Genomic DNA, 22176 nt, shown 5'->3' on the forward strand with positions numbered 1-22176 from the left:
CATTCTTTTTCTTCCTCTCTCTCTCCCTCCCTTCTCTACCTCTGCTACCTCTGTGGCCCATCTTTGCTGCTCCCATGGTGCTGATTCAAACCACATGTTTTCCTCTTCAGAGACCTGTCCTGTGTTATGTGGAGGGCAGCGCAGCAGGTGCCAGTCATACGAATTTGGACAACCAGGTACCTGGGATTTTTTTACCCCTTGAAAGAGGCTATCACAACATTTATTTATTTTGCTTATTGATTAGAGGTGTGAATTTGTATTAGATGTATTGGCAATCCGCAATGATTATATCCCTATTTGTTGTATTCGTGGGAAGCGAAACGAATGGCAACTCCCCATGAATATAACGTAAAATCCATTTCATCCATTTGGCAGCGCACGCTTTTCTTCACCGCCATTTGCAATCGGAGGATCCCATTTGGGTGTATCCAGAGCCAAAAACCATCCCTTTCCTATGAGTCATCAGTGACCTCACAGCCCTGTCAGAGTGGGTTGGACAGGTTGGCACGGATACCAGAATGCAGCATATTAGCGATAACATTTTGTGAAATGCACTGAATGCAGCCAATCATGCTGTCATTCAGTGCTCGGTGACGATTTTCCTGTTGACCCAGCACTATATATACTTAAGCACGCGGTGTGCCATACACTTTCTTTGCAGGGGTGGTCTGGGGAGATGGTCTCTGCGGAAGGTGCCTGCACTCAGAACTAGTCTGAGTTCAGAAATCTATATTGAATTGCTAGCTAGGCTAGTTACTTAAGAGAAAAAGATATTTCTTTATTTTGCTGCAGCCCTGTTTGTTTTTTAAGCAGTTTATTTAGGTAATCTGAGACGGTCTCTCTGTGCCAGGGAGAAAAGCTGCTAGCAGTGCCATTTTGTTTAATTCACCCTCTGGGCTAGGCTGCAAGCAAGCACCATTTGGGTGTTGTGGCTGGGAGAGATATATTCAATTTTTAGCTAGTTTGCTAAAATTTCCATTGGAAAATATATTTCATCGATTTTCCTGCTGTGCCAACAATTCCAGCTTTTTTAAACTGAGTTTGTTTTATTCAACTCACTCAGTCTCTCTGTGCACTGGGCTTCAGTGGGCTGGCAGTTTAGCAGACTGAACTTTATTATTGGGACAGTCTGTGCAGTGAAATCCCTAGTCTGCCACTTTTGTGCTTACAAGCAAGCTGTGTGTGTGTGTGTACAACACACACATTACATTAGTGCATAGCAAGGCACTGTGACAGTGGGTAGTGGGTAGTTTAGCAGACTGAACTTTATTATTGGGACAGTCTGTGCAGTAAAATCCCCAGTCTGCCTCTTTTGTGCTTACAAGCAAGCTGTGTGTGTGTGCACACCACACACGTTACATTAGTGCATAGCAAGGAACTGTGACAGTGGGCAGCCAGAAGGCACTAGGCAGTGACATTAAATCCATAATGTTAGGGAAAGCTAGATATGGTCACATGATCGGGACTGGCAGAGGAGGCACTTGAAAAGGCACTAATGCCAGTCCCCCATTAAAGTTAAAAAGGGACCTGTTGCAATCTAAACTCTTTGGAGGGGTAGGTAGTTCCATCCAGAAAAAAATTAAATCTGACCATGATACATTGCCATCGCCACCACCTGTTTCTGACCCTTGAGTTTTGGAGGTGAGGGAAGGGGAGACTGAGTCATTTCAGACAAAATGTCGATACCCAAAAGCAGCAGGGGGACAGAAGTCTCGACTAAGACTTAGCATTGACAATGTAGCGCAGTCACTGATTGCTTCTGATTCAGATGAAGAATCATCTTGTGTGGGATTCTCACCAGAAATGGAAGAAGTAATAGCTGACGAAGCTTTAGGAGGATCAGTTAGTCCTGTGTTAGCCTCCACTTCAGTGCAGCAGGGGAGAGATGAAACTGATAAGGAGGAGGAAGAGCAGTCAGCGCAGGCACAGAGCGTGACTGAGGCCCCTGGCATTGCTTCTCAGGGTGCACCTACTACATCAGCTCCAGTGCCAGCATCCACCCCCAAGGCTTTAGAGAAGGGAGGATCATGAAAGACATCTGCAATCTGGAGCCACTTTAAAGTGATGGATGACCCGCGTTTTGCTCAGTGTAATTATTGTGGCAGGGCTATTAGCAGAGGTGAGCAAATTGGACATCTTTCTAATTTTGGCATGATGCATCATATGAAGAGGCAACACCCAACAACAGTACTGCCATCTGGGGATGGTGGCAGTACTAGTCAGGGGACCCCTTCCAAGCAGCATAAAGTGGTTCAAAAGCAGCAGTCAGCCCACACCCTCATCACCTTCTAGCAGTCAGGTGGCAGAAGGACAACCCACCATAGAGGAAATGGGGTGGAGTGTGGTAACGCTATCCTGGGGTAGGAGGCAGGCAGCCTCAAAGTTGTAACCAGGAGTATTGGGGAAATGATTGCCCTTGATGACCCCCCCCCCCCCCCCCCCAAGGCTTGCCAATAATCCCTGGGGGTCTAGCGGGGGTCCGGGAGCGATTTCGTTGTCGGCTGCCAGTAATCAAAATGGCGCCGATAGCCTTTCCCATACTATGTCACAGGGGCTACTGGCGCCATTGGTCAGCTCCTGTCACATGGTAGGAGCACAAGATGGCGCCGATGGCCATGTGACAGGGGCTGACCAATGGCACCGGTAGCACCTGTGACATGGTAGTTCAGAGGCTATTCGGCACCATTTTGAGCAAGGCTGGCAATGGCGCACATGGGCACGGAGGAACAAATGGCACCCGGGATCCCGCTGGACCACCAGGGATGTTCTTAAGTCTTGGGGAGGGATCAGGATGGTGGGGGGAGTTTGTATGTATGTACGAAAATGATTTTAAATGCTTGGGGTGGGGTTTTTTTGAGCTTCGTTTCCTGCTTCGTTTTTTGGCCCGGTTTCGGGTTTCTTCGTTTCGTTTTCCAAAAAAACTAAACGAGAAAACCCGAATTTTACCACGAAGTTTCCGAGTCAAAAAACGACCCGGTAGAAAAAAATGAAGCACATCTCTATTGTCTAGTGGGTAGTTGGTGGGGTTCATTTTTTTTGATAATAGATTGAATTTCGAGAGTGGAGGCGGTGTCAAAGTTTGTCCATGTTGAGGTTACCTTAGTGTTCAATCTGATGTTTTGGTTGTTGTTCATTGTATTAGGTTTGATATTTTCTTGTTGAAGAATTCAGCAAAGTCATTACTTCCATGTTTGGTGCATGTTGATTCTTGGGTGGTTTTAGTGAGGTTTTGAACTATTGAGAATAACATTCTGGGGTTGTGATGAAATTTGGAGATTTTGTTCGAGAATAATTCTTTTTTTGTATTGTTGATGATGTTTTTATATTGTGCTAGGTGGCTCCGATATATATTTAGTGTGGTTGCATTTTTGTTCCTTCTCCATTCTTTTTCTTTTCTCCAGAGTATACGTTTGGCTACTCTGATGTTATCATTATACCACTGGTTGATGTGTTTTGATTGTTTTTTTGTCTTTGTAACAGTGGGGTTGATGCTGTCTGCTACTTTTTCTGTGATGTTTAGCCATGATGTTGTTGCATCTTTGGAGTTTGATAGATTTATGTTGATTAGTTTATTTATTTATTTATGTATTTGTTTGTTTTCCTATACCAACATTTGATTTGACATATCACATCGGTTTACATATAACAAGATGTCTAAGGCGAGCCTTATAATGACATGATACAATATAACAGCTTAATTGAATAACTGGCTATGTACCTATAACTGTTTTACAAGATAGTAATACAATATAACTTGCTTAATAGCATAACATCTTACAGAATATATTAAAAAATTAACTATGTACAGTGGCAGGGTTAGGAAACTGGGGGGGGGGGGCTGGGAAGCGGGGGGGATGGGGGATTGTTGAATGGTGGGTGGAGGGGATGTGGTGGGATTATTTGTCTTGTGTGAAAGCTTTCTGGAAGAGCCAGGTCTTGAGGTTCTTTCGGAAGGTGGGGTAGATGGGTAGGTTCTGAGAGCAGTTGGAAGGTTGTTCCAGAGGTGAGGGCCTGCTACGGATGCAGCACATTCTCTGGTGGACACTCTATGTACTTCTTTGGCGGGGGGAATGGGAAGAAGGCCTGTGTTGGTTGAGTGGAGATTTCTAGTGGGGTTGTAGGGGGTCAGAGGTCCTTGTAACCAGCTGGCTTTGTCATTGTGGATTGATTTGTGTATGAGCATGAGTGTTTTGTATTGGGATCTGAACGGGATGGGCAGCCAGTGCAGTTGTTTGAGTGTGGGCGTCATGTGATCTGTTTTTTTCTTATTTGTTAGTGACCATGCAGCAGCATTTTGTAGGAGCTGGAGGGGCTTGAGGGTGGATGCGGGAAGGCCAGTTAGGAGGGTGTTGCAATAGTCTATTTTGGCGAAAAGGAGGGATTGCAATACCGACCGATAGTCTGGGGGATGAAGTAGAGGTTGGAGTTTCTTCAGGATCTGGAGTTTGTAGAATCCTTCTTTTATCAGTGTCTTGATATGCTGTTTGAAGTTCAGTTCCTGGTCCAGGGTGACTCCGAGGTCTCTAACAATCGGGAGCATGTTATAATTGGATAGAGTTGTGTGGTCAGCGATGGGTATTGAGGTTTTTCTGGAGAGGTGAAGAATTTCCGTCTTGCTCTGGTTGAGTGTTAGTGCCATTTCTGAGAGGATGGAGGTTATGTCTGTCCGGTATGTTTCCCATCCATTTGGGGTATTGCTGACATTGTCTGGATCTGGATGTCATCGGCATAAAGAAAGTAGGTGAGTCTGTTTTGTCTAGGTATTTGCAAAGTGGCAGCATGTAGACGTTGAAGAGGGTAGGGGATAGAGATGAGCCTTGTGGGACTCCCTGTGGGAGGGAGATTCTTTCTGATGTTGTATTTCCTTGGGCTACTTTAAAAGTTCAGTTTGAAGAGTTTTCTGTAGAAGTTCAGCGTTGAATGGAGGACGGTATAATATTTTATTTGGAGTGTTTTGAGGTGATTTGAGGCTGAAGTTGATAGATAAGTTGACTTGGATTAGGTGGTGATCAATGTATTTGATTGCCAGTCTTCAGTGTTGATGAACATGAGGTCGATGGTGTGACCTGCTTTATTAGTTGGAGTTTCAATTACTTGTTTTAGATGTAGTGTTGATAGGGAATCAATGATAGTTTGGCAGGTTTTTGAGTGGGTGAATGAGTCAAAGTGTATGTTGAAGTCACCTAGGATGACGATGGGTTTGTTGAGTGATATGTTGTTCATGATGTAATTAATTAGTGGGGAGCAGTTTTTATCAAGTGATCCTGGAGGACAGTAGACGAGGCAGATTTGTAGTTTTGGTGAATCAAATAATGCAACTTCAAAAGGGCAGATATGTTTGATGGACGGTGTCAACTGTAGGGTTTTTTTTAGAGATTAGCATTAAACCGCCTCCTTTTTTTTTCTTTCTGGGAATTGAGAATGTATTGTATTCTTGGTTGAATAGTTGGTTAATTAGTACGGAATCTGTGTTTTTGAGCCAGGTTTCCGTTATTGCGATGAAATCTGGTTTGGTGTCTATGAGTAGGTCATTGAATAGAGGAATTTTCTTTATTATTGATCGAGCGTTGACAATTATGAATGAGAGTAGCATATAATTTGAGTATTGGATATATGTGTTGTTTTTGCTGTTTGTTGGTTGTTTTTGTTTATTGTGAGGATTAGAGGGTGTGTGCTTCATTTGTGCTGATTGGTTTTTTGAGAGCGTGGGTTTTTTGTTTCGAGTTGGGAGTTCGTTTGTCATATTCAATTCTTCTGTTTGAAGTTCCTTTTGTTTGTATGGCAATTGCGAGTGTTGTTTGTAAGAAGAGTTGGTAGAGGGCAATTAGTGGTTGTATGTAATGTGAAGGTGGTTTGTCAGCATTGACATAGGTAAGGGAAAGGTGCCAAGTAGAGGGAAATGGAGGGAGCACTGAATGGGCTGCGTGAAGGGGCACGCAAAGGGGACTGCTCCATTGGATGTGTGATGCATGGCGCACGACGCATGGCGCGCGGCGCCTGTGATGAGTGTGGATTTGAAACACTCACCCAGATCCTCCTCTGATGTCAGGGGGCTGTCTTGTCGTCGGTCCTGGTTGGGCCTCAGCTTGTTGGGCCTTTCCGGTGTTAGGATCAGGGCCCTGTTGAGCCGGATGTTGATGCGATCCAGGGGCTGCCTCGCTGGGCTCCTCCAATGTCAGGGTCGGGCCTCTCAGCCGGTCCCAAGTGCTGTCGGGAAGGCCCCTGCAGAATCGGGTGTCGGCGGTGGTAAGAACAGCTCCTGGCAGTGTCCGATTGGTGTCCTGGTTCCCGTGTGGTGGTAAGTATGGGAACTAAACCTAACGGTCTTCTGGAGTCAGAGGGGAGGGATGCCTGGGGTGAGTGTGGATTTGAAACACTCACCCGGCTCCTCCTCTGACATCAGGGGGCTGTCCTGTTGTCAGTCCTGTTTGGGCCTCAGCTTGTTGGGCCTTTCTGGTGTTAGGATCAGGGCCCTGTTGAGCCGGATGTAGATGTGATCGGGGGGGCCGCCTCGCTGGGCTCCTCCGATGTCAGGGTCAGGCCTCTGTCAGCCGGTCCCTGGCACTTTCAGGCAGGCCCCTGCAGAGTCGGGTGTTGGCGGTGGTAAGAATGGTTCCTGGCAGTGTCCGATTGGTGTCCTGGTTCCCTGGTTCTTTACAGTGCCTTAGGCTATTCATGCTACTTTGGTGCCACTTTGCCACAGTCTAAGTACTTTGGAGCTCTTTTGTTGTTCTGATGATTGCTCCCCAGAAGTTTCATCAAAATTGATAAGAAAACCCAGTTCTGCAGCCAAAAATAGGCTGCAAATACTTCCCCCATTGACTTTAATGGGAACCAGAAAACGAATGCACATATCAACGTATCGGGGGCGCCATTAGACGAATGCAATGAATTTGCCCGCCGATGAATACGAATACCGAATTGGACGAATCCGTATCCTCTGCACATCCCTATTATTGATATGAATAGATAACATAAAAATTAGTTGATTATTTTCAATTATGTATGTATCTGAATGTGTGTACAATTATCTTTTCCATACAACATGTTAAGAGCGACTTTTGAAAGTCCAATGTATTTTACAGATTGCCTTCCTTGATCCATTTATTTTGATATCTAAAATCCTGTACATTTTTCTGGTTCCCAAAAAGCAGTCTAGAGATTGGTTAAAATCAATAAATGCATTTTAGCTTTGATTTTAGTCTAATTTGATACCTTATGGGCTGATAAAGAAAAAAATTCCTCAGCTGATATTTTCCTGAACACATGGTAACACAGACAGAAAAATGGTTGAATTTGCACACATTTGGAACTCTAAGCCAGCATCCTAGGTATTGGAAAATATGTTTTTTCCCATTCCTTTTATCCTATATACTGAAATACAAGCGACATGGGGGCAGGGAAGAAGCATTATAGGCTGTCCTAGAAAAAGGAGTTGGCTCTTCCCTTTACACTGGTGTGGTCTACAGACTTCCAACCCAAACTGAAGACCTTGACCAAGAACTGGTCAACAACATCCAAAACGTGAGAAGGAAAGGTGGAGTTTTTAATCTGCTGGATGTGGCTTGGGGGTATCCGTACTGCTGAATCCTCAAGAAGTAGAGAGATTGTGGATGCCCTTCAAGTTATTCTGTTAACACCAATGGTGATGGAACCCATGAGGGAAGGAGTGCTACTTGGCCCTTTAAATTTTACTGTGGGACACTGGGGACCTGCACTAGGATCCTGATGCTCCCACAGGAAAATAACTACATCTCCTTAAAACATGATAAAATAATGGGGTTGATTTTTATCTAAGTCAGCCACATTATTTTATTTGCATAGGATTAGGTATACATGAGCTGCTTTGAATGGAATTGCAAAATTAAAAGTCTTGGAGTTGCAATCCTTTGGCTGTAGAGAGATTGGGGCAACCTGGAAGAGGACCTGTTATACACATACCAACAGCAGATAGACATGCTGAAATTGGTAGAAGGCTAGGCTTTACCTTTATCAGCCTCTTCCCCCGTAGGTTGAGCTCTTGGGTTCGGGTTCGGAAGCCGGGAGGACTTAGGCAAGGAACCAACCAAAGAGTGGTCAGGTGGAATCAGAACACAGTGAGAGTCAGGGCAGGGGTCCATTTGGCAGAGTCGTATCCATTCAGAGGTCTAGGCAGGTAGCAAACAGGCAAAGTTAGAATCCAGTGTCAGGTTTAAATGGATTCTATCCCCATATGCTTTAGAACGAAGACCACTGACCATTTTGGTAGCGCCCTCTGGACTGACTCCACCCTGTTATTATCCTTTTGATGTTGTGGCCTCCAGAATTGTATACAAGATTCCAAGTGAGGTCTCACCAGGGACCTATACAGGGGCATTATCACCTCCCTTTTTCTGCTGACCATTTCTCTCCCTATGCAGCCAAGTATCTTTCTGGCTTTTATTGCTGCTTTCTCCATCTGTTTGGCCACATTAAGATCATTAGATACAAGTACCCCCTGATCCCACTCTTCCTTCATGCTTACAAGAATTTTGCCTCCAATATACCTTTCCCTTGGACTTTTGCATCCTAAATGCATTACTCTGCATTTTTTTAGCAATAAATCTTAGCTGCCAGTAGAGATGTGCAGGCAAAAAGTTTTCGTTGCGTACACGATACGTATTCGTGGGGGGTCAATTCCGTTCAATGCGAACATATGGCGAATTCAATAAGTTGTCGATCTGTAAATACATTACTACTAAATTAACTACAACCCCCACCCTCCTGACCCCCCCCTCCAAGACTTACCAAAACTCCCTGGTGGTCCAGCGGGGAGTCAGGAACCCATCCCTGCACTTGTTTGTGGTTTCCTCACAGCGCCGATAGCCTGTGTCACAGGGGCTGCCGGTGCCATTGGTCAGCCCCTGTCACATGGTCACCGGTGCCATCTTGTGCTTCTACCACGTGACAGGTCATGTGGCAGGAGGTCGCTCCCTCGTTGGACCCAACCGGAACTTTTGGCCAGCTTGGGGGGGCCTCCTGACCCCCACAAGACTTGCCAAAAGTCCAGCGGGGGTCCGGGAGCGACCTCCTTTCACGCCGTCCGTCCGATCCCAATACTCAAAATGGCGCCGATCACCGCCATTTTGAGACTCAAAATCGCCGTCCCGCCAATACTCAAAATGGCGCCGATCGCTGTCATAGTGAGGGCAAAAGCGATCGGCGCCATTTTGAGTATTGGCGGGACGGCGATTTAGAGTCTCAAAATGGCGGTGATCGGCGCCATTTTGAGTATTGGGATCGGACGGACGGCATGAAAGGAGGTCACTCCCGGACCCCCTCTGGACTTTTGGCAAGTCTTGTGGGGGTCAGGAGGCCCCCCCCAAGCTGGCCAAAAGTTCCGCTTGGGTCCAACGAGGGTCCCGGAGCGACCTCCTGCCACATGACCTACCTGTCACGTGGTAGGAGCACAAGATGGCGCCGGTGACCAGGATCGCTCACAAAAATGTTGAAAAAAACAGACCATGGACTGACCCCTGAGGCACACCAATAGTAACAATCCCCTCTTCAGAGAAAGCTCCATTTATTACTACCCTTTGTCGCCTCCCAGTCAGCCAATTTCTAAGTCAGTCAGTCACTCCAGGATCCATACCAAGGGCGCACAATAGGGCAAATCTTTAAACTTACGCGAGGGCGCAGATTTGTTCACGCAACCCTGCATGAACAAATCTACTCCCGATTTTATAACATGCACGCGCTGCTGCGCACATGTTATAAAATCCAGGGTCGGCGCGCGCAGGGGTTCCATAATTGTGCAACCTGCGTGTGCCGAGCCGAGCAGCCTGCCTCCGTTCCTTTTTCGAAGCGGCCTTGGAGGGAACTTTATTTTGTCCCACCACCTTTCCCTCCCTTCCTCTATCTAACCCACCCAGCCCTAACTAAATCCCCCCCTACCTTATTTCGTGGAGTTACGCCTGCCTCTGCCTCTTGCAAGCGTGACTTGCGCGTGCCGCTGGTTCCCTGCCCCAGCACAGGCAGTTTTGCTGGAGCACTCGGCCGCGCCCCCGGACCACTGTCACCCCTCCGTCCCCGCCCACGGACTGCCGCTATGCCTTCACCTTTCCTTACTACCTGGTCCTTCCTGAATAGATTATAGCCTGGTATAACTATATCTCATTCATGGTTTTCCATGTACCAGGTCTCCGTGACTGCTACTATATCTAAATCAGCTTCCATGACACCTCTAGATCTGGAACTTGATAGCTTTCCAAATATTGCCTTTTTTCTATATGAGGATTTCATGTCTTATTTACCTTAGGGTTTTGTTCACCCATCCCAAGGATTCTAGTTTAGAGCCCCCCTCAGTAGGTTTGCAACTTTCTGTATATAAGCCTTCTGATGTTTTAAGATGTCACACTCGGCAATGAGATTTATAAATGTTTCCAGCTCTGTACTATAGAACTTGCATTTGTCTGGCTGTAGGACACTGTCCTGTGCTGTAATTATCAATTTCTCATCTTTTTAGGTATAACTTCATCTCTGTTTAAACATTCCTGCAACAGGTTTTGATCTACCTGTGGTTACTGAAGTGACCCTTTATATTTCCAGCTAAATTTGGGCATTTGCCACTTGCTTTTGCTTGTTTGCTGATATTTTTTCTTCTTTTCCAAATTCTTTTGTTTCTTTCCTTATGTGTGCTGCTGATAGATTCTCACTCATTCTTTCATTTCTTCTGAATACTTGTCTAAGTTTAAGGATGAAGATCATTTCTGGCTGTTTACTTTTGTAGTTCATCTGATCTCTATTAGTGTATTTGAGTCTGTTGATGTTAAATATGCATGAGTGCAGTGATAGTTTCTCTACAGTTATAATCTATTTTTATAAGACACACATCTCCTTCAGTTCTTGGCATACACCATTTCTGATAGATTAGCTACTGGGCGTGGAGAGGTTTTCTTGTTCTTACATCCAATTGGTTGAGAATTTTCTGGGAACAGTCTAGGAGCCGGAAGATGTTTGATAGTGCAGGGATTGTAAGTGGATTGATGGCTTATATCTTATTCTGGATATTAAAGCATTTTTCAATATCAGTTTGTTTTTTTTCATCTTACCTCTCAGTGACTTATGTTGGATTGTTGCACCTTCGTCCAGACCTAGATATTTTCATACACCCTATTGTTCTCATTCCCTTATATTACATTTTCAGTCAGGGAGATGTTTTCAGCTTTGCTTAGTTTTCCTCTAATGAAGGTCGCTTTAGCACATTTGTTTAAGCTAAATGTCATGCCAATGTCATCTGAGAAGGTCTTCACTACTCAGAGTTTTTCCATTAAATGATGATCTCAGGAGCTGTCAAACATCAAATCATCTAAAAATAGTAGGTGCAACATTATCAGTGGATCATTTAAATCTTTAGGATTAAGGCTAAATCCATAACTCAAGGAGTTAATAAGACTATTCAAAGCCAGAGAAAAGAAAAGTGGTGACAGGGGGATTTCCCTGAAATATTCCTTGTTGGATCTCAATGTTAGGAGTGATAAATTGTCTGTCATAATAATTCAAATGGAGGGAGTGCAGTTTGTCACATTTCCATGGCGAACGTGATATAGAATCAATCCTAGTTTTATTTTGTACATTTCATGGAAAGGCAATTTATTATCCAGGAGTGTGGCATACTATTAATGGCTTTCTTATAGTCTATCTACGTTATACTAAGTTTTCGTTTTAGCTTACAGCTGACCATGATAGCTTTATTCAGCATTAACTAATCTTTTGTTCTATATGTTCTTCTCTTGTTGCCCTTGTGACCTCTTTGCCATGATATTGTTGGACTTTAAGTGATTATATATCCTACGTGCATCTATTGCAGTGAGCAGCTTGTAAATTGTAGGTAAATTGTAGGTAAACTGTAGGTCAGTCATTTAAGAGGACATTAAAGTTTTCTTCCTGTTATTAATCATTGTGGTATAAATTCTCTCCATCTGATCAATTGTATTTTGCAGTTTGCCGAGTCTTAGTGGAGAGATATTAAATACTATATGTAAGATAAAAGCTGTGTACTCCATCAGGGTCAGGGTTGTTACAGTTTGGGACTCTTCTTAACTAAAGGGGTCATTCATTAAGCCACAATATTTTTCCTTGAAAGAAAAATATGGCAGGATTCACTAAGCTGTGGTAGATGACCCGGCAGCTTGGTAAATCACCCTGATGTTTAATGAATCCCATGGTATTTTTATCCATTGGGAAAAATACCATGGCTGCAAAAGGACCCTACAAATAACCCAGATGGTGGCCCTGGGACTGCGGAGTTGCCATTGCTTAAAGGGGCCACTGAGCCCAATGGTGCTCCCCCCAGGTCTAGTAAAACAATCTGGAGATCTGCTTAGACCCTCTTATCTGCACCCAAGGCTGCGCGATTGTTTTACAAATAAAAACAACTTACTTTTATACCTGCAGTGATGCTTCAGCCCCCAACTCCCAACCCTGCCTCTCTACAAGAAAACATCGCTCCCATAGACTAAGACCCTCCTCTCCCCTGCCTCTCCAAACAAAAAGTATCCCTAGTGGTCCAGTGGACACACCCCACCTCCCCTTAGCCCCCATCACATGATGGGGCAATGTCCAGGAGGTCCTATTTTGGACAATGATGCCACACAGGCCCGGAGCCTGGATAGCATTCCAGGACCCCACTGCCTCATCACTGATTAATTTGAGGTGAATATAAGCACAAGCAGAATAATCAAAGAGGAATATAAAGGCAATATTTATCTGATTCTTAAGTTTCAGCCTAAAGTCCTACAAGAAAAATTGTTAATTATATGCTAAAATTAAAGAGGGTTTGAATGTGTTGAAGTTTTAGGTCTAGAATAATGAAGCCATGTTATGGCTACAACACATGATGTTTGGGCCTGAAACCTACCACTATTAGAAAAAGCTGCTTTGCATGGCATTTGCATGCATGAATACAATGCTAGCCCAACCATAGGGATGTCCTGTGGTCAGCCTCAGTCACCCCTGGGAAGCCGGCGGCGTCTTCGCGATAGGACACCACCATACTGTTTCCTACTATGTGCACACACAAGCGTGGTCAGACCATAAAGGCTCCACAGCAGAAACTCAGACATGGCTCCAGATGAAGATGTCATTGGAGGCTGGACATTTAAACCTCAGCTACGCTCCCAGCTGGTGCCTCAGCAACAGATCCCCTGCCATGTCTTGCCTGCAATGTGTGTTGTTTCTTCTCCTTGTCTCACTCCAACCTGCTCCTGCCTTGCCTCATTCCTGCCTTCTCCTACCTTGCCTTGCTTCAGCCCTCATCCTGTCCTGCCTTGCTCCATGTGCCTAGAAGTTATGGTTTACCATCTACCACTAAGGTATCAATTTTCAAACTGTCCACATTCGAACAAAGATTGCATGTTCTTTTAACCCTCCAGCTTTGCACCAGTTCTCAAAACAAAGGTTCATATGTAATTTTGCTTCAAAACTTAGAGAATGCATGATCACTTGCAGCCATTTTATCTTTGGGTAGAATTTTGGTGGAAAAGTATGCAAGGATTTAAAAATATCATCTATGTATATAATTTTCCTTCTCCAAGCTAAATATTACCCCAGAATGCCTCTTCTCATTGTAGTTAAAATATGCATGATGTGGAACAATCACTGCACTTTAGTCACATTGAGGAAGGACAATATTCAGACGATGCTTTTTACCTGCTTAAATTTCTTTAAAAATTGACATCCCGGAGTGTTATTCGGTACTTTAGCATACACATTAAAGACTTAATGGCTAATTTTAAAAGGAATGCTGTAAATTTATATTGTGCACACTCATAATTTAAAAGACCCCTTTTGTGTGTATGTCTCACACATATTGCCACCAGACTGTAGCAGCTTTTATTTATTATTTTTACATACCAACATTTGATTGAGATATCACATCTGTTTATATGCAAGTACTGCTCTATCCCCAGAGGGCTTACAACCTAACTTTTTGTAGCTGAAGCAATGGAAGATAAAGTGACTTACCCAAGGTCACCAGGAGCAACAGCAGGACTCAAACCCTGGTCTCCTGGTTTATAGCCCAGTGCTCTAACCACTAAGCTATTCCTCCTCACATCTTACACCCATATGCAAACCAATTTTCTCATATTCTTATGCGGGGGGGGGGGGGGGGGGGGGGGGGGGCGGGGAGAGCGAGAGAGAGAGAAAGAGGAAGAGATAATATGACTATATATATATATATATATATATATATATATACCACTGTAAGAGGGGCACATTCAACTCAGAATGGGTTTGGGGGGTGGGGAGGTGTGCTACAGACTCTTGCACCCTTGCAATGGGGAAAAAATGAAGGATTTAAACAGGTCAATGTAAATTGGTTGTTTACTCTCTCAGTCAATAGAAGGACTATGGGGCACTCCATGAAGTTAGCAGGTAGCTCATTTAAAACAAATTGGAGAAAATTCCTTTTCACTCAATGCATAATTAAGCTCTGGAATTCATTGCCATAGGATGTTATTTCAACAGTTAGTGTTACTGGGTTTCAAAAATGTTTGGATAAGGTTCTTATTATTCAAACCCACCCTGAGCTTCAAGTGCCCTTCTTAAAGTGGTAGATATATATAGTCTCTCGCTCTCTCTCTCTCTCATATGTGCATAACTATTGGCCCTGCCCCCCCTTCTTCTTGATGCGCACATGGGTATGTACATATGTACTTTGTGGCTTCTTAAAATCTGTGTTGCTCATGCTCGCTCCACATATGTGTGTATGGGGCTGTTTTGCATGAGCAATGCTTTTAAAAATACACCTGGTTTAGGATGTGCTCTACTTAGTTTTTTAGGGAAAAGGTAAAATTTATGTTGGAGAATATTTGTCTCAACTCTGTCAGGCTCTAGATCACATGATGTACCTTTCAGAGGTGTTGAAGCAACTGCTGCACAGAAAGCACATGAGCGAGTCGCAGACACCCTGTGGGCCTGTTTTGAAAAAAATCCCCTGGTCTGATATTTGCCTGCAATCTGCCCTTGGGAATAACACAAAACCCAATAAAACCATATTCCAAACCTATATTGAAAAGTTGCCATAACGAAACCATTATTAACGTCCAGGACTCAAACAGCAAAAATCCTATCTATGAAAAGCAGCGCAGCAAATATTACACCAGGACCTAGAACACCAAAACATTTTCTGCTGGGAAAACAGAATAAATCAGACTTGTACTTCTGCACAGAAACTAAACACTAGTAAAATAGTCCACTTCTGTCATACATGCTGAACACAGACAGATCCTCGTCCAATACAGAGTAAGGGACCATAAATTAGAAATATGTACACAAAAACCGGTAAGCCAGATCCTGCATGCAGTGCCACACTGGCAAAAGAGAAACAGAAATGCACTTCCCTGCAGTACTGTGCGAAATATAGACATCAGAGATGTATTCCCAAAAGATTTTCCCTCCAGCTGACATATTCCAGGCACTAAACTTAAAATAAAATATTTACCACCTTTGTTGTCTGAGCACTTTCATTTTTTTTAATCAGGTCAGTCCTGGTCTTTTTTCTGCTTTCAGTGCCTTCCTGTTCTCTATTTTCCTTTTCCAGAGTCTCCTTAGTCCTTTCCACTTTTCATTTCTTCTCTCTCCTATTTGCTTCACTGCTTCCCCTGCATCTGTCTCTTTTCTGTGATCTTTTCTTTTCATCTCATTTCTCTGCCTCTCTCTTTACTCTTAGCTAGATTTCATTTCACCCCTAGTACTTCTTCCCCTAAAATTCTCGCTGACCCAGATTTTCACCTCCATAATTGTCTTCCATTATCCCTTCCCAATCCTCTCCCTCTCTCTCACCAATCTCAGTTCGCCTTATCCCTTCCAACTGTCCCTTTTCTGACCCATCCCCATCATTCCCAAACTGACTCTCTTTCCAACTATCTCCCTTCAAGCTCTTCTGTACCTACCTCTCTCTCCTTGACATTTCTCCACATCGTGTCATGTTTTGCATCTTCCCTCACCCCTCTGCTTCCTTCCTTGCTATGTTTTATCCCATTGCCTTCCCCAGGCCTTACAGTCTGCCTGTTTTTATCTCTCACTTACCTACCACTTTCCCTTGTGCTCCTGCTTCTATGCACTTCACATCCTAGGTTCATTCAGCCTGGGAGTTGGCATTCTTGGGGTTATAGGTTCCTCTCTCAAAGTTCTGAGTGCAACTGGTTTGCATGTGATGGAGAGCTAGACGGAGCTGTGTAGAGCTAGGCAGAGCACCGAAGGTCTTTTCAGAAACTGGCTCTGTTATTTATTTATTTAAAAATGTACATCCTATATCAACCACAGTTCTGGGCAGTTAACAGTACAATACTTGCAGTAGAGATGTCAGTTGGAAGAATTGGCACAGTGTGCATTTCTTCTGCGGACTTAAGTAGCCCACAAGCTAACAATGACGATGAGATGGTTGTTGGACCAGCTGTGTTCATGGTTTTTTCCTCTGTGGCTTCAGAGCAGGCTTTCCTGCTTAATGCTGAGTCCGTGAATGGCCATGTGCTGATATGAACAATATATGCTGGTAAGAGATAATACAGCAGAAGCCCATTGAGCAGTTTCTTTGTCCTCATTGGGCAAAGAACACCTGGCTCTACTGACAGACTTTGTAGCTTCTACATCCTCAGCAGATGTTTCCCTAGCAACTAATTTTGCAATGCTCTAGCTTCACTTTCTTTAGTTATTTGTTTATTTATTTATTTATTTATGTTCTGCTACTCCTATTAGGTTGTTCGGCGTGGATCACAATAATCACAGTGACGACAAAGAGAATCGGATAAAAGCAAGCCCTTTATTAAAACGCCCGACTCTGGCCGAGTTTCGCTCCTTTGCACAGAGCTGCCTCAGGGGCAATTCATTCAAACAGGACTTGGAATAGTCAATGTGGAAATTATCGTATTGATTGTCAGCGAGAATGATTTCACTCCAAAACAAATCGACTTTCACTTGTCCACATAGCTGTGCTATGCGGTGTCAACATTGAAATCAGATGAATTCGATGTGTGTTCAATCCAAAACAACGAGCAGTCTTTCAACTAATCAAGCTACACCACTACATTCTGTCTTTACTGCTGTGCCTGTTAATCTGTTTGCCACATGCATGAAAGCTCAGTGTGAGTCCCTATCTGACGCTATTGCTGTGCTTCTCTGCCTAGTGTCCTGCTATCGGTTTGAGACTATGCTGGACAAAAAGATGGTGGGTGTCAGGGACCTGACCCTCAGAAGTACGTTGTTACATGCTGCTAGAGTGTACCACTGACTTGGGACAGAGCTTTGGCAGCTGTACAGGAATTTCAGTCTGACTGTGCTACGGCTATGGCTCTACAAAATCAGCAGCAAACAAGCAGCTGGAGCTAGCACATTGAACACAAGCCTGATATCTGGTGATATGACCACCCCAGGGATGGCACTGCTATTTATTTATTGGTTTATTTTGAAAATATGTAGTCCACTAATCCGCAGACCTTAGTGGGCAGCAGGAATTACATATATATGATTTGATTTGTCTGCCTCATCAGCATGTTGACATTGTAGGCGAAGACATACAGTTGATAGTTGATACTTGCAAGTTTATCAGGCTTGTCTGCCACAACTGTTAATACTGTGGCCACATGGCAAAAGATTGCTGTAATTACAATGTGCTACTCATCATTTGGGCCCTCAGCAGTAGGAGTTAGTATGAGACCTGGATCAGAGTCCTGTTACCCACTGCAGCATGCTCTGTAACAGTGCCTTCACATTTTTTGCTTTCCCCAGAAGAGTCACAAGATCCTGCTGTTGAATCAGGGGACACATCAGGTGACTGGAGTCTTTCCACACTACAAAAAAAAAAAAAAGGAACTGGAGATGCCAGACTTAGAGCCTTCACCACCCATTCAAATGTCACTCACTCTGCAGGGGTGCCCACTACAGTTTGTTTAAGATGCAAGTGCCTATTTCACCATAGTTTCAGAAAAAACTGCAGTAGCAGCTCTGGCCAGAGGCAGCGATAACTCCAAAGCCATTGCCTTTGCTTTCTTTCTCCAGTCATCCAGTCTCCGAAAACGGGAGATTGAATGGCTGGTCACGGTGAGGGCTGGGGGTTATGAGTTATGTCTGTGACAGTGGGGAACTTAGACAAACAGCTGTAGTTGCAAAGCCATCTCTTTTGGGAAGAAACTGATTGCCAGCTTTGCAACTTGATTGGAGTACTGTCTGTTCCTTCTCCATGGCTAGTGATGTATTGCTAGGTAAACTGCAGGAAGTATCTATCCATTGCTAGTGTGGAATGTTTCTCAAAGGGTGGCATATGATGAGGTAATCAAAGGGGGTTGTGCTTAGGTTTGTCAGAAGTCAGACAGTTTCTTATGCCCTTCATCAGCCAACAATAAAGGAGGGGTATGAAAATGGACTAATATCCCCTACCTAGAGCTCAAGATTTGTTCAAGAAACTTTTGGGGAAAGGATATTTTACAAAACTAGACATATCTAGCCGTGTCTAGCCTGGCCTAGATAGTATACATCCCAGAGTGCTGAAGGGCCTGAGAAGTGGGGTTGCTGACCTGCTATTGGAAATTTGGTGAGTTACCAGTAACATCATCTGTGGTGCCTGAGAACTGGATGGTTTCCAGTGTAACACCAATTTTTAAAAAGGGATCAAGGGGTGATCCAGGAGACTGCAAACTGGTGAGTTAGGGCATCTCTGCCAGGAAAAATGGTAGAAACTATCATGGAGAGCAAAATTGCTGAGCATGTTGATAGGCATGGTCTGGTGGGCAAAGTCAACATGGATTTGGCTAGGGGAGGTCTTGCCTCACCAATTTGCTACATTTTTTGAGAGCATGAATGGACAGGCAGATGAAGGTGATCCAGTTGATGTAGTGTATCTGGATTTCCAGAGAGATTTGACAGGATCCTGTTGTGTTCCGGAAGTGGATCCTTGGGCCGACCGGCGAGGAGACGGTCGGAAGGCAGATCACGCACAGCCGAAGAAGGATCTTCACCGGAAACCCGAGACGCCCCCAGAGGAGCTGTTGACGCCCGGGTCGCTAGGGCTTAGGTGGCTTCGCCCTGGAAGTCCGAGGTCCCCCCAGGAGGAGCCCGTAGGGACCCGGACCGCTGGGACTTAGGTGAGAGTAAGAGCTGAAGTCACAACAGGCAGCAGAAGACTGAAGCGTGGAGACGTACCGAGGTCAAGGCAGGCAGCAGAAGTCAGAAGTGTGGAGACGTACTGAAGTCAAGGCAGGCAGCAGAAGTCAGAAGAACAGGAACGCTGAAACTGGCAGGCAGGATCAGGAACAGCAACTAACACTCAGGAGTGACCACGTTGCAAGGCAAAGCAGGAAGGAACAGTGCAGGTTTAAATCCCCCGCCGGCGCTGACGTCAGGGAGAGGGCGGTTCAGCACTTCCGGGTGCTGGACCTGTAAAAGGAGAGCCCTCGCGCGCGCGCGTTCCCTGCAGGGGGGAGGAGTCAGGATCGGGCCTTGGCAGCGTCGGCAGCGTCTCCCTCGTGGAGACGCCGCTGCCATGCGGCCAGGCCGGCCCCGGATCCCGCGGCTCGCGGCAGCGCGGAGAAGACCCCGGTGGAGGTAAGGACCCGGTCGCTATGGCGGCGACCGGGGCTGCAACAGTACCCCCTCTCTTACGCCCCCTCCGCAGGGGTCCCGGTTTCCCAGGATTGGCTTGATGAAACTGAACTAACAGGGACTTGTCCAAAATGTTCCGAGCAGGTTCCCAAGAGTTCTCCTCGGGTCCGCATCCCTCCCATGCTAGAAGGTACTCCCAGCGGCGGGCGCGGAAGCGTACGTCCAGTACCTCCCATACCTGATACGTGGGTTCTTCGGTAGAGGAGGCTGAGAGTGCATCAGTTGTTGGATGATGAAAGCGTGAAAACACCACTGGCTTCAACAGTGATACGTGGAACACGTTGTGAATGCGGAGAGATGAAGGAAGACGAAGTCTGTAGGACACTAGACCTATTCGTTCCGCTACTTGGAAAGGACCACAGTATCTGGAAGCCAATTTCCGAGATCGACCTGGCAGCTGAAGATTCTTGGTACTCAACCAGACTTTGGTACCCGGTAGGAATACTGGTGCAGGGCGACGGTGGCGATTGGCACATCTTCGAGCCCTCTCTGCGGATGTGATAAGTCGTTGCTGGATTGTCTTCCAACGGTGATGAATCTGATGGGCTACTGTTAGGGCTGCTGGTGAAGGAACCGTAATTGGAACAGGTACTGGTGGTCTTGGGTGGCGTCCAAACACTATCTGGAAAGGGGACTGGCCAGTGACAGAGTGAGTATGATTATTGTAAGCGAACTCGGCCCAGGGGAGAAGAGAAACCCAATTATTTCCCTTCTCGGAGACGAAACTTCGAAGAAACGTTTTCAGAGACCTGTTCATCCGTTCAGTCTGTCCATTACTCTGTGGATGAAAGGCAGTAGACAGGTTTAGCTGAACTCCGAACTTTTTGCAGAGAGACCGCCAGAAGCGAGCGGTGAACTGAGGACCCCTGTCGGATACTATACTTTGCGGAAGTCCGTGAGTCCTGAATATATGTTGCGTGAACAAATTTGCCAGTTCAGGTGCCGACGGAAGCTTGGGTAAGGGTACCAGATGCACCATCTTGGAGAACCGATCCACGGTGACCCATATCACAGAATGTCCCTCGGACAATGGCAGGTCCACCACAAAATCTGTGGCGATGTGAGTCCACGGCTCGGTGGGAATGGGTAGTGGTTGTAAGAGGCCCCACGGCCGACCGCCAAGAGGTTTTTGTCTGGCACAGACTGGACAAGAATCCACGTATAGTCGTACATCTTGTCTCACCTTGGGCCACCAGTAGTAGCGGTTCAACAGATCGAGCGTCCTTTCCCTGCCGGCGTGGCCCCCTGAGAGGGAGTCATGGGCCCACCCGAGGACTCTCCTGCGATCTCTGCGGGGAACCACCACTCTCCCAAGAGAGGATACCGAAGTACTGGCTACTTGAATCTTGGCGGGGTCAATGATGTATTGAAGGGGTTCCTGCCTTTCCTCCAGAATGTCATAACGAGACAAAGCATCTGCTCTGACGTTCTTAGAGGAAGGCCGATACTTGAGGACGAAGTCAAACCGGCTGAAGAAAAGCGACCAACGCGCCTGTCTGGGATTAAGTCGTTGGGCCTGATTCAGAAATTCCAAATTCTTATGGTCCGTGTAGATTGTGACAGGATGAAGAGACCCCTCCAGCCATTGTCTCCACTCCTCTAAGGCTAGTTTAATTGTGAGTAACTCCTTGTCTCCTATTCCATAGTTGCCCTCGGCGGGCGTAAACTTCTTGGAGAAATAGGAGCAAGGTAGTAGGTGTCCGGAACTAGAATTCTGAGACAGGACCGCTCCAACGGCTATGTTGGAGGCATCCACCTCCACAAAGAAGGGCCGTGTCGGGTCAGGGTGACGTAAGCAGGTGTCATGGAGGAAAGCTTCTTTCAAGTCCTCAAAGGCCCTACATGCCTCACTAGGCCATATTCGAGCGTCCACGCCCTTCCTGGTGAGAGTGGTGAGCGGCGCCACCAACCGTGAATACTGGGGAATGAAATGCCGGTAGAAATTTGCGAATCCTAGAAAGCGTTGCAAAGCTTTCAGACCCACCGGCTGGGGCCAATTTCTGATGGCAGATACCTTACTGGGATCCATGCGAAACCCAGTCGAGGACACAATGTACCCTAAAAAGGGCAATGACTCCTGCTCGAAGAGACACTTTTCCAGCTTCGCATACAAGTGATGATCCCGGAGAATCTGAAGCACCTGTCGAACATGTCGCCGATGGGAACTCAAATCGGGGGAGTGGATGAGGACATCATCAAGATACACAATTACACAAGATTGTAGTAGTTCCCGAAGGATCTCATTCATTAAATGTTGGAATACGGCAGGAGCATTGCAGAGTCCGAATGGCATAACCAAGTATTCGTAGTGCCCGTCCCGGGTATTGAAAGCGGTCTTCCATTCATCCCCGGGACGGATACGGACTAAATTGTAGGCACCCCGTAAGTCCAACTTCGTGAATACCTGTGCTCCCTGGAGTTTGTCTAATAGCTCAGGAATTAAGGGTAACGGGTAGCGATTCTTCTTAGTGATGGTATTGAGTCCTCGGTAATCAATACATGGCCTCAAAGACCCGTCTTTCTTGGCGACAAAGAAGAAACCCGCCCCTGCGGGAGACT

The sequence above is a fragment of the Rhinatrema bivittatum genome, chromosome 2 (assembly GCF_901001135.1).
Source record: "Rhinatrema bivittatum chromosome 2, aRhiBiv1.1, whole genome shotgun sequence".
In the NCBI taxonomy this organism is placed as follows: Eukaryota; Metazoa; Chordata; class Amphibia; order Gymnophiona; family Rhinatrematidae; genus Rhinatrema; species Rhinatrema bivittatum.